Raw genomic sequence first — 13,270 nt, 5'->3', positions numbered from 1 at the left:
TCTGGTATCATCTTACTAACGTAGCATTTCAGGTATTGCTATGTGACTTTTCTGGTACCATCTTACTAACGTAGCAGTTCAGGTATTGTTATGTGACTTTTCTGGTATCATCTCACTAACATAGCAGTTCAGGTATTGTTATGTCACATTTCTGGTATCATCTTACTAACTTAGCACTGTAGGAATTGTTATGTGACTTTTCTGGTATCATCTCACTAACTTAGCAATTCAGGTATTGCTATGTGACTTTTCTGGTACCATCTTACTAATCTAGCAATTCCGGTACTGTGACGTGACTTTTCTGGTATCATCTTACTAACTTAGCACTTTAGGGATTGCGATGTGGCTTTTCTGGTACCATATTACTAACTTAGCAATTACGGCATTGTGATGTGTGTTTTCTGTTATCATCCTACTAACCTAGCACTTCAGGTATTGTGACGTGACTTTTCTGGTATCATCCTACTAACCTAGCACTTCCGGTACTGTGACGTGACTTTTCTGATATCATATTACTAACCTAGCAGATTAGGAATTGTTATGTGACTTTTCTGATATCATCTTACTAACTTAGCGATTTCGGAACTGTGATGTGTGGTTTCTGGAATCATCTTACTAACTTAGCAATTCAGGTATTGCTATGTGACGTTTCTGGTATCATATTACTAACCTAGCACTTTAGGAATTGCGATGTGTCTTTTCTGTTATCATCTTACTAACTTAGCACTTTAGGAATTGCGATGTGTCTTTTCTGGTATCATATTACTAACCTAGCAATTACGGCATTGTGACATGACGTTTCTGGTATCATCTTACTAACTTAGCAATCCAGGTATTGTTATGTGGCTTTTCTGGTATCATCTTACTAATTTAGCAGATTAGGAATTGTTATGTGACTTTTCTGTTATTATCTTACTAACTTAGCAATCCAGGTATTGTTATGTGGCTTTTCTGGTATCATCTTACTAATTTAGCAGATTAGGAATTGTTATGTGACTTTTCTGTTATCATCTTACTAACTTAGCAATTCAGGTATTGTGACGTGACTTTTCTGGTATCATCTTACTAACTTAGCAATTCAGGTATTGTTATGTGACTTTTCTGGTATCATCTTACTAGCTTAGCAATTCCGGAATTGTGATGTGTGTTTTCTGGTATCATCTTACTAACGTAGCAGTTTAGGTATTGTTATGTGACTTTTCTGGTACCATCTTACTAACGTAGCAGATTCGGAATTGTTATGTGACTTTTGTGGTATCATCTAACAAACTTAGTGATTTTGGAACCGTGATGTGTGGTTTCTGGTATCATCTTACTACCTTAGCAATTCAGGTATTGCTAATAACACTGATGTAATTATGAAACATTAACATGACCAATAAGACATTATCAGTAAGCATTATGGAAAATCAAAAAGTCAGACAATGATGAAACCTAAGTAACTTTTATTAATCACAACTGAAAATAAAACATGTTGATGTGTAGGGACTCAAGCAGTTCGCCCGGATGCATCGTCATGCCTGAAATTTAGACAGACAGACAGCAAACATCAATCACCAGTGACAGCAACCATAACATTAAGTAATAGTAGTGGCAGTAGCACATTAACTTTTTCAATGTCTCGATGCAGCTTACTTTGGAAATGTCTTCAAAATATCGCCGATATCGAGCAGATTGATTTTCAACTGTGTCAGCGCCGCTAGCAGGGGAGGATCTTCTTTCACAAATGGGCAGATCTAAAAGGTAAGTATTTAATCAGTTTCATGTTTTTAATTTTTGAACAACTAATGAAATTAAATGAAAGTATTCTTACAAAGCTCTCATCGATTGCACGGATCCAGGCTTCAGTATCAGCCAGGATGCAGTTCAAGGATTCAAACGCTGCCTTCTTTAAATCAGGACAAACATCTTTATCACTAAGATGATAATAAACATATGCATTGATATAAATATATATTTATTTTGGTTTCTGTGCAATACCTCAACCAACTTGCCTTTTCATAATCTCAGAGATATTCTCAAGGTAATGTGATGTTATGACAAGATATATAATGATATATGTTTTTAGTTTTATCTATGTAATTGTCCATGACAATAAACTGTTGTTACTTACTTTAGCATCTTCATTTATGGGGTTCTGAGCTGACGCACTTTCTTCATTTCCTGGTTTGTCAGTCTTATTGGTTGTCTTTTCCATGATGACAATGATTATCCTGGAAAAGATTAAAGTTAGTCTTTTATATCTCATCAATTGCAATATATGGCACTACAGAATACAAGCCACCGCAAAGTCTCTTAGACTGACTCTGATTGACACACAACCCTTTCCGTAATTGCATTCTCTAGCGTGAAGCGTCATAGCATTGCCGTAATTACGTTATAGCATTTCCGTAATTGCATCATCTAGCATGAAGCTTCATAGCATTGCCAGAATTACGTTATAACATTTCCGGGATTGCATCATCAAGCGTCAAGCTTCATAGCATTGCTGCAATTACGTTATAGCATTTCCGAAATTACATTATCTAGCATGAAGCTTCATAGAATTTCTGAATTACGTCAAGAACCTTCTAGAAGTTTCTAAGCATTGGAAAAACATCAATAGACTTGATTATAAGTCAAATGCAATAATATGCATAAGTACCTGCACGTTTTGAATCTTCATTAGCCTATCAAACAATTTTCAGTCTATTTGACGGGTGCAGCGGGTTACTAACATTTAAAAATTATAGTCTAACGGTTTCACTATGAGAAACAGTGAGATGGCTTAAAACTTATTGTAGAAGACTAAATGCTACTAAAGAAAGGTTTTACATTACTTACCAAATAATGCTTCTAAAAGTTATGCTTGCCAGATGCACGTCTAAACAGCTTTCCAATGTGTTTGTGAGCTCGGAAAAATTACCGAGACTTTTATACTGAACCACCGACTCACGTGACCAAAGTCTATGAATATATTTGCATATCATGAATAAATCATTGACAGATATGTTTCATTACACTAGCTTTCTGGCCTTAGCAATTCCGGCATTGCGATGTGTGGTTTCTGGTATCATCTTACTGACTTAGCACTGCAGTAATTGTTATGTGACTTCTGGTATCATCTTACTAACCTAGCAGTTCAGGTATTGTTATGTGACATTTCTGGTATCATCTTACTAACATAGCAGTTCAGGTATTGTTATGTGACTTTTCTGGTATCATCTTACTAACTTAGCGATTCCGGGATTGCGATGTGTGGTTTCTGGTATCATCCTACTAACTTAGCACTTCAGGTATTGTGTCGTGACTTTTCTGGTATCATCTTACTAACGTAGCATTTCAGGTATTGCTATGTGACTTTTCTGGTACCATCTTACTAACGTAGCAGTTCAGGTATTGTTATGTGACTTTTCTGGTATCATCTCACTAACATAGCAGTTCAGGTATTGTTATGTCACATTTCTGGTATCATCTTACTAACTTAGCACTGTAGGAATTGTTATGTGACTTTTCTGGTATCATCTCACTAACTTAGCAATTCAGGTATTGCTATGTGACTTTTCTGGTACCATCTTACTAATCTAGCAATTCCGGTACTGTGACGTGACTTTTCTGGTATCATCTTACTAACTTAGCACTTTAGGGATTGCGATGTGGCTTTTCTGGTACCATATTACTAACTTAGCAATTACGGCATTGTGATGTGTGTTTTCTGTTATCATCCTACTAACCTAGCACTTCAGGTATTGTGACGTGACTTTTCTGGTATCATCCTACTAACCTAGCACTTCCGGTACTGTGACGTGACTTTTCTGATATCATATTACTAACCTAGCAGATTAGGAATTGTTATGTGACTTTTCTGATATCATCTTACTAACTTAGCGATTTCGGAACTGTGATGTGTGGTTTCTGGAATCATCTTACTAACTTAGCAATTCAGGTATTGCTATGTGACGTTTCTGGTATCATATTACTAACCTAGCACTTTAGGAATTGCGATGTGTCTTTTCTGTTATCATCTTACTAACTTAGCACTTTAGGAATTGCGATGTGTCTTTTCTGGTATCATATTACTAACCTAGCAATTACGGCATTGTGACATGACGTTTCTGGTATCATCTTACTAACTTAGCAATCCAGGTATTGTTATGTGGCTTTTCTGGTATCATCTTACTAATTTAGCAGATTAGGAATTGTTATGTGACTTTTCTGTTATTATCTTACTAACTTAGCAATCCAGGTATTGTTATGTGGCTTTTCTGGTATCATCTTACTAATTTAGCAGATTAGGAATTGTTATGTGACTTTTCTGTTATCATCTTACTAACTTAGCAATTCAGGTATTGTGACGTGACTTTTCTGGTATCATCTTACTAACTTAGCAATTCAGGTATTGTTATGTGACTTTTCTGGTATCATCTTACTAGCTTAGCAATTCCGGAATTGTGATGTGTGTTTTCTGGTATCATCTTACTAACGTAGCAGTTTAGGTATTGTTATGTGACTTTTCTGGTACCATCTTACTAACGTAGCAGATTCGGAATTGTTATGTGACTTTTGTGGTATCATCTAACAAACTTAGTGATTTTGGAACCGTGATGTGTGGTTTCTGGTATCATCTTACTACCTTAGCAATTCAGGTATTGCTAATAACACTGATGTAATTATGAAACATTAACATGACCAATAAGACATTATCAGTAAGCATTATGGAAAATCAAAAAGTCAGACAATGATGAAACCTAAGTAACTTTTATTAATCACAACTGAAAATAAAACATGTTGATGTGTAGGGACTCAAGCAGTTCGCCCGGATGCATCGTCATGCCTGAAATTTAGACAGACAGACAGCAAACATCAATCACCAGTGACAGCAACCATAACATTAAGTAATAGTAGTGGCAGTAGCACATTAACTTTTTCAATGTCTCGATGCAGCTTACTTTGGAAATGTCTTCAAAATATCGCCGATATCGAGCAGATTGATTTTCAACTGTGTCAGCGCCGCTAGCAGGGGAGGATCTTCTTTCACAAATGGGCAGATCTAAAAGGTAAGTATTTAATCAGTTTCATGTTTTTAATTTTTGAACAACTAATGAAATTAAATGAAAGTATTCTTACAAAGCTCTCATCGATTGCACGGATCCAGGCTTCAGTATCAGCCAGGATGCAGTTCAAGGATTCAAACGCTGCCTTCTTTAAATCAGGACAAACATCTTTATCACTAAGATGATAATAAACATATGCATTGATATAAATATATATTTATTTTGGTTTCTGTGCAATACCTCAACCAACTTGCCTTTTCATAATCTCAGAGATATTCTCAAGGTAATGTGATGTTATGACAAGATATATAATGATATATGTTTTTAGTTTTATCTATGTAATTGTCCATGACAATAAACTGTTGTTACTTACTTTAGCATCTTCATTTATGGGGTTCTGAGCTGACGCACTTTCTTCATTTCCTGGTTTGTCAGTCTTATTGGTTGTCTTTTCCATGATGACAATGATTATCCTGGAAAAGATTAAAGTTAGTCTTTTATATCTCATCAATTGCAATATATGGCACTACAGAATACAAGCCACCGCAAAGTCTCTTAGACTGACTCTGATTGACACACAACCCTTTCCGTAATTGCATTCTCTAGCGTGAAGCGTCATAGCATTGCCGTAATTACGTTATAGCATTTCCGTAATTGCATCATCTAGCATGAAGCTTCATAGCATTGCCAGAATTACGTTATAACATTTCCGGGATTGCATCATCAAGCGTCAAGCTTCATAGCATTGCTGCAATTACGTTATAGCATTTCCGAAATTACATTATCTAGCATGAAGCTTCATAGAATTTCTGAATTACGTCAAGAACCTTCTAGAAGTTTCTAAGCATTGGAAAAACATCAATAGACTTGATTATAAGTCAAATGCAATAATATGCATAAGTACCTGCACGTTTTGAATCTTCATTAGCCTATCAAACAAATTTCAGTCTATTTGACGGGTGCAGCGGGTTACTAACATTTAAAAATTATAGTCTAACGGTTTCACTATGAGAAACAGTGAGATGGCTTAAAACTTATTGTAGAAGACTAAATGCTACTAAAGAAAGGTTTTACATTACTTACCAAATAATGCTTCTAAAAGTTATGCTTGCCAGATGCACGTCTAAACAGCTTTCCAATGTGTTTGTGAGCTCGGAAAAATTACCGAGACTTTTATACTGAACCACCGACTCACGTGACCAAAGTCTATGAATATATTTGCATATCATGAATAAATCATTGACAGATATGTTTCATTGCACTAACTTTCTGGCCTTAGCAATTTCGGAATTGCGATGTGTGGTTTCTGGTATCATCTTACTAACGTAGCAGATTAGGAATTGTTATGTGACTTTTCTGCTATCATCTTACTAACATAGCAGTTCAGGTATTGTTATGTGACATTTCTGGTATTATATTACTAACTTAGCGATTACAGCATTGTTATGTCACATTTCTGGTATCATATTACTAACTTAGCAATGCCAGCATTGTTATGTCACATTTCTGGTATCATCTCACTAACGTAGCAGTTCAGGTACTGTTATGTGACATTTCTGGTATCATCTCACTAACGTAGCAGTTCAGGTATTGTTATGTGACATTTCTGGTATCATCTCACTAACATAGCAGTTCAGGTATTGTTATGTGACATTTCTGGTATGTGACAATTCTGTTATCATATTACTAACCTAGCAATTACGGCATTGTGATGTGTGTTTTCTGGTGTCATCATATTAACCTAGCACTTCAGGTGTTGTTATGTGACTTTTCTGGTATCATCTCAATAACGTAGCAGTTCAGGTATTGTTATGTGACATTTCTGGTATCATCTTACTAACGTAGCACTCCAGGTATTGTTATGTGACTTTTCTGGTATCATCTCACTAACTTAGCAGTTCAGGTATTGATGTGTCACATTTCTGGTATCATCCTACTAACTTAGCACTTCAGGTATTGTGACGTGACTTTTCTGCTATCATCTTACTAACTTAGCAGTTCAGGAACTGTGATGTGACTTCTCTGGTACCATCTAATTAAGTTAGCAATGCAGGTATTGTCATGTGACTTTTCTGGTATCATCTTACTAACGTAGCAATTAAGGTATTATGTGACTTTTCCGGTACCATATGGTGCAGTTCAGATTAATTAAGGTTGTGTTCAGAACTGTTACCTAGCAATTCCGGATTTGCGACACGTCATTAACGTGAATGACAAAGTCAATCACTGATGAAACTCAACAAGCCTTTATTAAACTTAACATTTTTAAAAAAGAAAAAAAAACAACATTTTAAATTACATCCGACGTTGAGCGGTTCGTGGAGTCGCCACGGATGCATCCTCAGCCCTGAAATTTAAATAGACAGATGACAAACATCAATCAACAGCAAACATAACAGTAAATAGTAGTGGCAGTAGCACATTACCTTTTTCAAAGTTATGATACAACTTACTTAAAGAATGACTTCACTAATGTACACATATTGTTTAAGGTCATCTTCATCTCATTCAACATATCTAGCAGGAGAAGATTGTCTCGCACAGGCATGGAGATCTGAAAGGTAAGTATTTCATCAGCTTCATGTTTTTAATTTTGAACAACCAATGAAATCAAATGAAAGTGTTCTTACAGTGAACTCATTGAATTTTTCATTCCAGACTTCAACATCAGCCAGGATTAATTTCAATTTTTCTTCCAGTAGCTTCAACAAATTAAGACAAACTTATAATTAACAACATACATGTCAAGAAATATACATGTATATGTGTTTTTCTGTGCATGCAATGCCTCACCAGCTTGCCTTTTCATAATCTCACAGATATTGTTAAGGTATTGTAATGGTTGCCGAAAACTTTAATTATGTATGTTTTTAGTTTTATCTGTGTATGTATCTGTGACAATAAATTGGTTTTACTTACTTCAGCCTCTTCATTTTTCGTGTTCTCAGCTGACGCAGTTTCATCGCTGGTTTTGTCAGTCCTTTCTGCCATGGTGATGATTATCCTGGAAAAGATGCATGAAGCTTCATAGCATTGCCGGAATTACATTATAGCATTTCCAGAATTGCATCATCTAGCGTCAAGCTTCATAGCATTGCCGTAATTTCATTGTAGCATTTCTGAAATTGCTGCAATTACATTATAGCATTTCCGAAATTACATTATCTAGCATTAAGCTTCATAGCATTTCCGAATTACGAACCTTCTAGAAGTTTCTAAGCACTGGAAAAACATCAACAGACTTGATTATAAGTCAAATGCAATAATATGCATAAGTACTTGCACGTTTTTAATCTTCATTAGCCTATCAAACAATTTTCAGTCACCGTTATTTGACGGGTGCAGCGGGTTACTAACATTCAAAAATTATAGTCTAACGGTTTCACTATGAAAAAGCAGTGAGATGGCTTAAAACTTATTGTAGAAGACTAAATGCTACTAAAGAAAGGTTTTACATTACTTACCAAATAATGCTTCTAAAAGTTATGCTTGCCAGATGCACGTCTAAACAGCTTTACAATGTGTTTGTGAGCTCGTAAAAAATTACCGAGACTTTTATACTGAACCACCGACTCACGTGACCAAAGTCTATAAATATATTTGCATATCATGAATAAATCATTGACAGATATGTTTCATTACACTAACTTTCTGGCCGTAGCAATTTCGGAATTGCGATGTGTGGTTTCTGGTATCATCTTACTAACATAGCAGTTTAGGAATTGTTATGTGACTTTTCTGGTATCATCTTACTAACATAGCAGTTCAGGTACTGTTATGTGACATTTCTGGTATCATCTCACTAACTTAGCAATTAAGGTATTGCTATATGACTTTTCTGGTATCATCTTTCTAACTTAGCACTTTAGTAATTGTTATGTGACTTTTCTGGTATCATCTTACTAACTTAGCGATTCCGGGATTGCGATGTGTGGTTTCTGGTATCATCCTACTAACTTAGCACTTCAGGTCTTGTGACGTGACTTTTCTGGTATCATCTTACTAACTTAGCAGATTAGGAATTGTTATGTGACTTTTCTGGTATCATATTACTAACTTAGCAATTACGGCATTGTGATGTTTGTTTTCTGGTATCATCCTACTTACTTAGAAGTTCAGTTATTGTTATGTGACATTTCTGGTATCATCTCACTAACTTAGCAATGTCGGAAGTACTAAGTGTTTTCCCGTCTTACTAGGCCTCAAACTAACATTAGGGGGCGTCACGGCCGAACCGTATGACCTACACATCTGACCTTTGGCATGCATAAAGTAGATCAGCTCTGGATAAAGTCTGCCAAGTTTTATGAATGTGACCCTTACGAAAGGCCTACAGTGACCTCTTGAATTTGCTATGGTAGGCAATGTTAAGTGAATGGAGACACCACACCTCTCATTAGACAGGCCATAACTTCAGGTAGCAGTGACCTAGGAAAATGATTAAAAGTGCTCCTGATACTAGACAGTCTGCTCCTAAATGTAATCTATACATGTTCATTAAAATTATGCCTCCTTAATTTGAAACCAACGCATATTTTATCATTAGTGGCTGCACTTTTTTCACTAGGCCTCAAACTAACATGTGGGGGCGTCACGGCTGAGCCGTACGAGCTAGAGGTCTGAAATTCGGCCTGCACAAACTAGGTATACGTATGAATAAGTGTGCCAAGCCTCATGAACGCAGCACTTACCAAAGAGCTATAGTGGGCTGTAGAATTTGCTAAGTTGGGCAATGCAAGTCAATGGGGACATATGAGAGAGTAGGCCGCAAACGAACATGAGGGGCAGTAACGGCCCAGCCGTACGAGCTGCAGGTCTGAAACTCGGTGGAGACATACTAGACGGATGCCTGATGAAGCACGTGCAGCATCATCAGTGCAGACCTGACCAAAAAATTTCTACAATGTTTTTAATATTACAAAACCAACTTTGTTAGTGATATTTCCGGAAACGTGCGTTTTCCGGTTTGACTAACTTAGCAACGTCAGAATTGTGACGTGTGTTTTCTGGTATCATCTTACTAACTTATCAATTACGGCATTGTGACGTGACTTTTCTGGTATCATCTTACTAACTTAGCAATCCCGGAACTGCGGCGTGACATTTCTGGTATCATCTTACTAATCTAGCAATTCCAGTATTGTGACGTGACTTTTCTGGTATCATCTTACTAACTTAGCACTTTAGTAATTGCGATGTGACAATTCTGTTATCATATTACTAACCTAGCAATTACGGCATTGTGATGTGTTTTCTGGTATCATCATATTAACCTAGCACTTCAGGTGTTGTTATGTGACTTTTCTGGTATCATCTCAATAACGTAGCAGTTCAGGTATTGTTATGTGACTTTTCTGGTATCATCTCACTAACGTAGCAGTTCAGGTATTGTTATGTGACTTTTCTGGTATCATCTTACTAACTTAGCAGTTCAGGTATTGCTATGTGACTTTTCTGGTATCATCTTACTAACGTTGCAGTTCAGGTATCGTTATGTGGCTTTTCTGGTATCATCTCACTAACTTAGCAGTTCAGGTATTGTTATGTGACTTTTCCAGTATCATCTCACTAACTTAGCAGTTTAGATATTGTTATGTGACATTTCTGGTATCGTCTGACTAACTTAGCGGTTCAGGTATTGTTATGTGACATTTCTGGTATCATCTCACTAACTTAGCACTTTAGGAATTGCGATGTGACTTTTCTGGTATCATCTGACTAACCTAGCAGTCCAGGTAGTGTTATGTGACATTTCTGGTATCATCTTACTAACTTAGCAGTTCAGGTATTGTTATGTCACATTTCTGGTATCATCTCACTAACTTAGCAGTTCAGGTGTTGCTATGTGACTTTTCTGGTATCATATTACTAACTTAGCAATTACGGCATTGTGATGTGTGTTTTCTGTTATCATCCTACTAACCTAGCACTTCAGGTATTGTGACGTGACTTTTCTGGTATCATCTTACTAACTTAGCAACTTCGGTATTGCGATATGTCCTTTTCACTAACTTAACTCCGGAATTGCAATGTACCTTTTATGGGTTCATTTGACTATTACAAACCGGTAAGACACTATGACTTGTCTAGTGACCAATATGCAAAACAAAGAAGTCAGACAATGATTTAACTTAATCTTTTATTAAACTTAACAGCATCTTCATAAAATCTAACTTTGATGGACTGGAGCAGTCGGCACCACTGCATCCTCAGGCCTGAAATTTAGGCAGACAGCAGACACATCAATCACCAGCGACAGCAACTATAACAGTAAAGCAATAGTATTGGCAGTAGCACATTAGCTTTTTCAACATTTTGATGCAGCTTACTTCAGCAAATTCTTCAAAACATAGCTGACATCGAGCAGACTGGCCTTCAACTGTTTCATCGTCCTTAGCAGTTGAGGATCGTCTTTCACAAATGGGCTGTTCTGAATGGTAAGTATTTAATCAGTGTAATGTTTTTAATTTTAAACAACTACTGAAATTAAATTAAAGTGTTCTTACAGTGTCCTCATCGATTGTATGATTCCAGTCTTCAATATCAGCCAGGATAGATTTCAAACTTTCAGATTCTGTCTTTAATCAATGAAGACAAACATATGTTTAATAACAGCATATGCATTGATTTATATATATATAGACAAGAACTTTAATCATGTATGTTTTTAATTTTACCTCTGCATGTATCAATCACAATAAATTGTTGTTACTTACTTCAGCCTCTTCATCTTTACGTTTCGGAGTTGACTCACATTCTTCATCTACTGGTTTGTCAGTTTTACTGGTCCTCTTTGCCATGCTGATGATGATTATCCTGGAAAAGATTAAAGTTAGTCTTTTATATCTCATCAATTGCAATATATGGCACTACAGAATACAAGCCACCACAAAGTCTCTTAGACTGACTCTGATTGACACACAACCCTTTCCGTAATTGCATTCTCTAGCGTGAAGCGTCATAGCATTGCCGTAATTACGTTATAGCATTTCCGTAATTGCATCATCTAGCATGAAGCTTCATAGCATTGCCAGAATTCCGTTATAACATTTCCAGAATTGCATCATCTAGCGTCAAGCTTCATAGCATTGCCGTAATTTCATTGTAGCATTTCTGAAATTGCATTATCTAGCTTCAAGCTTCATAGCATTGCTGCAATTACGTTATAGCATTTCCGAAATTACATTATCTAGCATGAAGCTTCATAGAATTTCTGAATTACGTCAAGAACCTTCTAGAAGTTTCTAAGCATTGGAAAAACATCAATAGACTTGATTATAAGTCAAATGCAATAATATGCATAAGTACCTGCACGTTTTGAATCTTCATTAGCCTATCAAACAATTTTCAGTCTATTTGACGGGTGCAGCGGGTTACTAACATTTAAAAATTATAGTCTAACGGTTTCACTATGAGAAACAGTGAGATGGCTTAAAACTTATTGTAGAAGACTAAATGCTACTAAAGAAAGGTTTTACATTACTTACCAAATAATGCTTCTAAAAGTTATGCTTGCCAGATGCACGTCTAAACAGCTTTCCAATGTGTTTGTGAGCTCGGAAAAATTACCGAGACTTTTATACTGAACCACCGACTCACGTGACCAAAGTCTATGAATATATTTGCATATCATGAATAAATCATTGACAGATATGTTTCATTACACTAGCTTTCTGGCCTTAGCAATTCCGGCATTGCGATGTGTGGTTTCTGGTATCATCTTACTGACTTAGCACTGCAGTAATTGTTATGTGACTTCTGGTATCATCTTACTAACCTAGCAGTTCAGGTATTGTTATGTGACATTTCTGGTATCATCTTACTAACATAGCAGTTCAGGTATTGTTATGTGACTTTTCTGGTATCATCTTACTAACTTAGCGATTCCGGGATTGCGATGTGTGGTTTCTGGTATCATCCTACTAACTTAGCACTTCAGGTATTGTGTCGTGACTTTTCTGGTATCATCTTACTAACGTAGCATTTCAGGTATTGCTATGTGACTTTTCTGGTACCATCTTACTAACGTAGCAGTTCAGGTATTGTTATGTGACTTTTCTGGTATCATCTCACTAACATAGCAGTTCAGGTATTGTTATGTCACATTTCTGGTATCATCTTACTAACTTAGCACTGTAGGAATTGTTATGTGACTTTTCTGGTATCATCTCACTAACTTAGCAATTCAGGTATTGCTATGTGACTTTTCTGGTACCATCTTACTAATCTAGCAATTC

The 13,270-nt window shown here is 36.3% G+C and overlaps 3 long non-coding RNA genes across 3 annotated transcripts; all 3 read right to left on the bottom strand.

The window, feature by feature from the left end:
- Positions 1-1,815: 1,815 nt before the first annotated feature.
- Positions 1,816-2,877, bottom strand: LOC140585620 (uncharacterized). Its single transcript, XR_011987559.1, has 3 exons — positions 2,824-2,877; positions 2,114-2,213; positions 1,816-1,888 (listed from the first exon to the last, which is right to left on the bottom strand). It is a non-coding gene; the product is annotated as an uncharacterized lncRNA (long non-coding RNA).
- A 2,231-nt stretch (positions 2,878-5,108) lies between these two features.
- LOC140585621 (uncharacterized) lies at positions 5,109-6,170 on the bottom strand. The gene is made up of 3 exons (XR_011987560.1): positions 6,117-6,170; positions 5,407-5,506; positions 5,109-5,181 (listed from the first exon to the last, which is right to left on the bottom strand). It is a non-coding gene; the product is annotated as an uncharacterized lncRNA (long non-coding RNA).
- Positions 6,171-7,525: 1,355 nt separating this feature from the next.
- On the bottom strand, positions 7,526-8,593 carry LOC140585616 (uncharacterized). Its single transcript, XR_011987555.1, has 4 exons — positions 8,498-8,593; positions 7,953-8,037; positions 7,664-7,735; positions 7,526-7,587 (listed from the first exon to the last, which is right to left on the bottom strand). It is a non-coding gene; the product is annotated as an uncharacterized lncRNA (long non-coding RNA).
- Positions 8,594-13,270: the final 4,677 nt, after the last annotated feature.

The sequence above is a fragment of the Paramormyrops kingsleyae genome, unplaced genomic scaffold (assembly GCF_048594095.1).
Source record: "Paramormyrops kingsleyae isolate MSU_618 unplaced genomic scaffold, PKINGS_0.4 ups34, whole genome shotgun sequence".
Classification (NCBI taxonomy): domain Eukaryota; kingdom Metazoa; phylum Chordata; class Actinopteri; order Osteoglossiformes; family Mormyridae; genus Paramormyrops; species Paramormyrops kingsleyae.
This window is presented reverse-complemented; position numbering and strand designations above follow the sequence as displayed.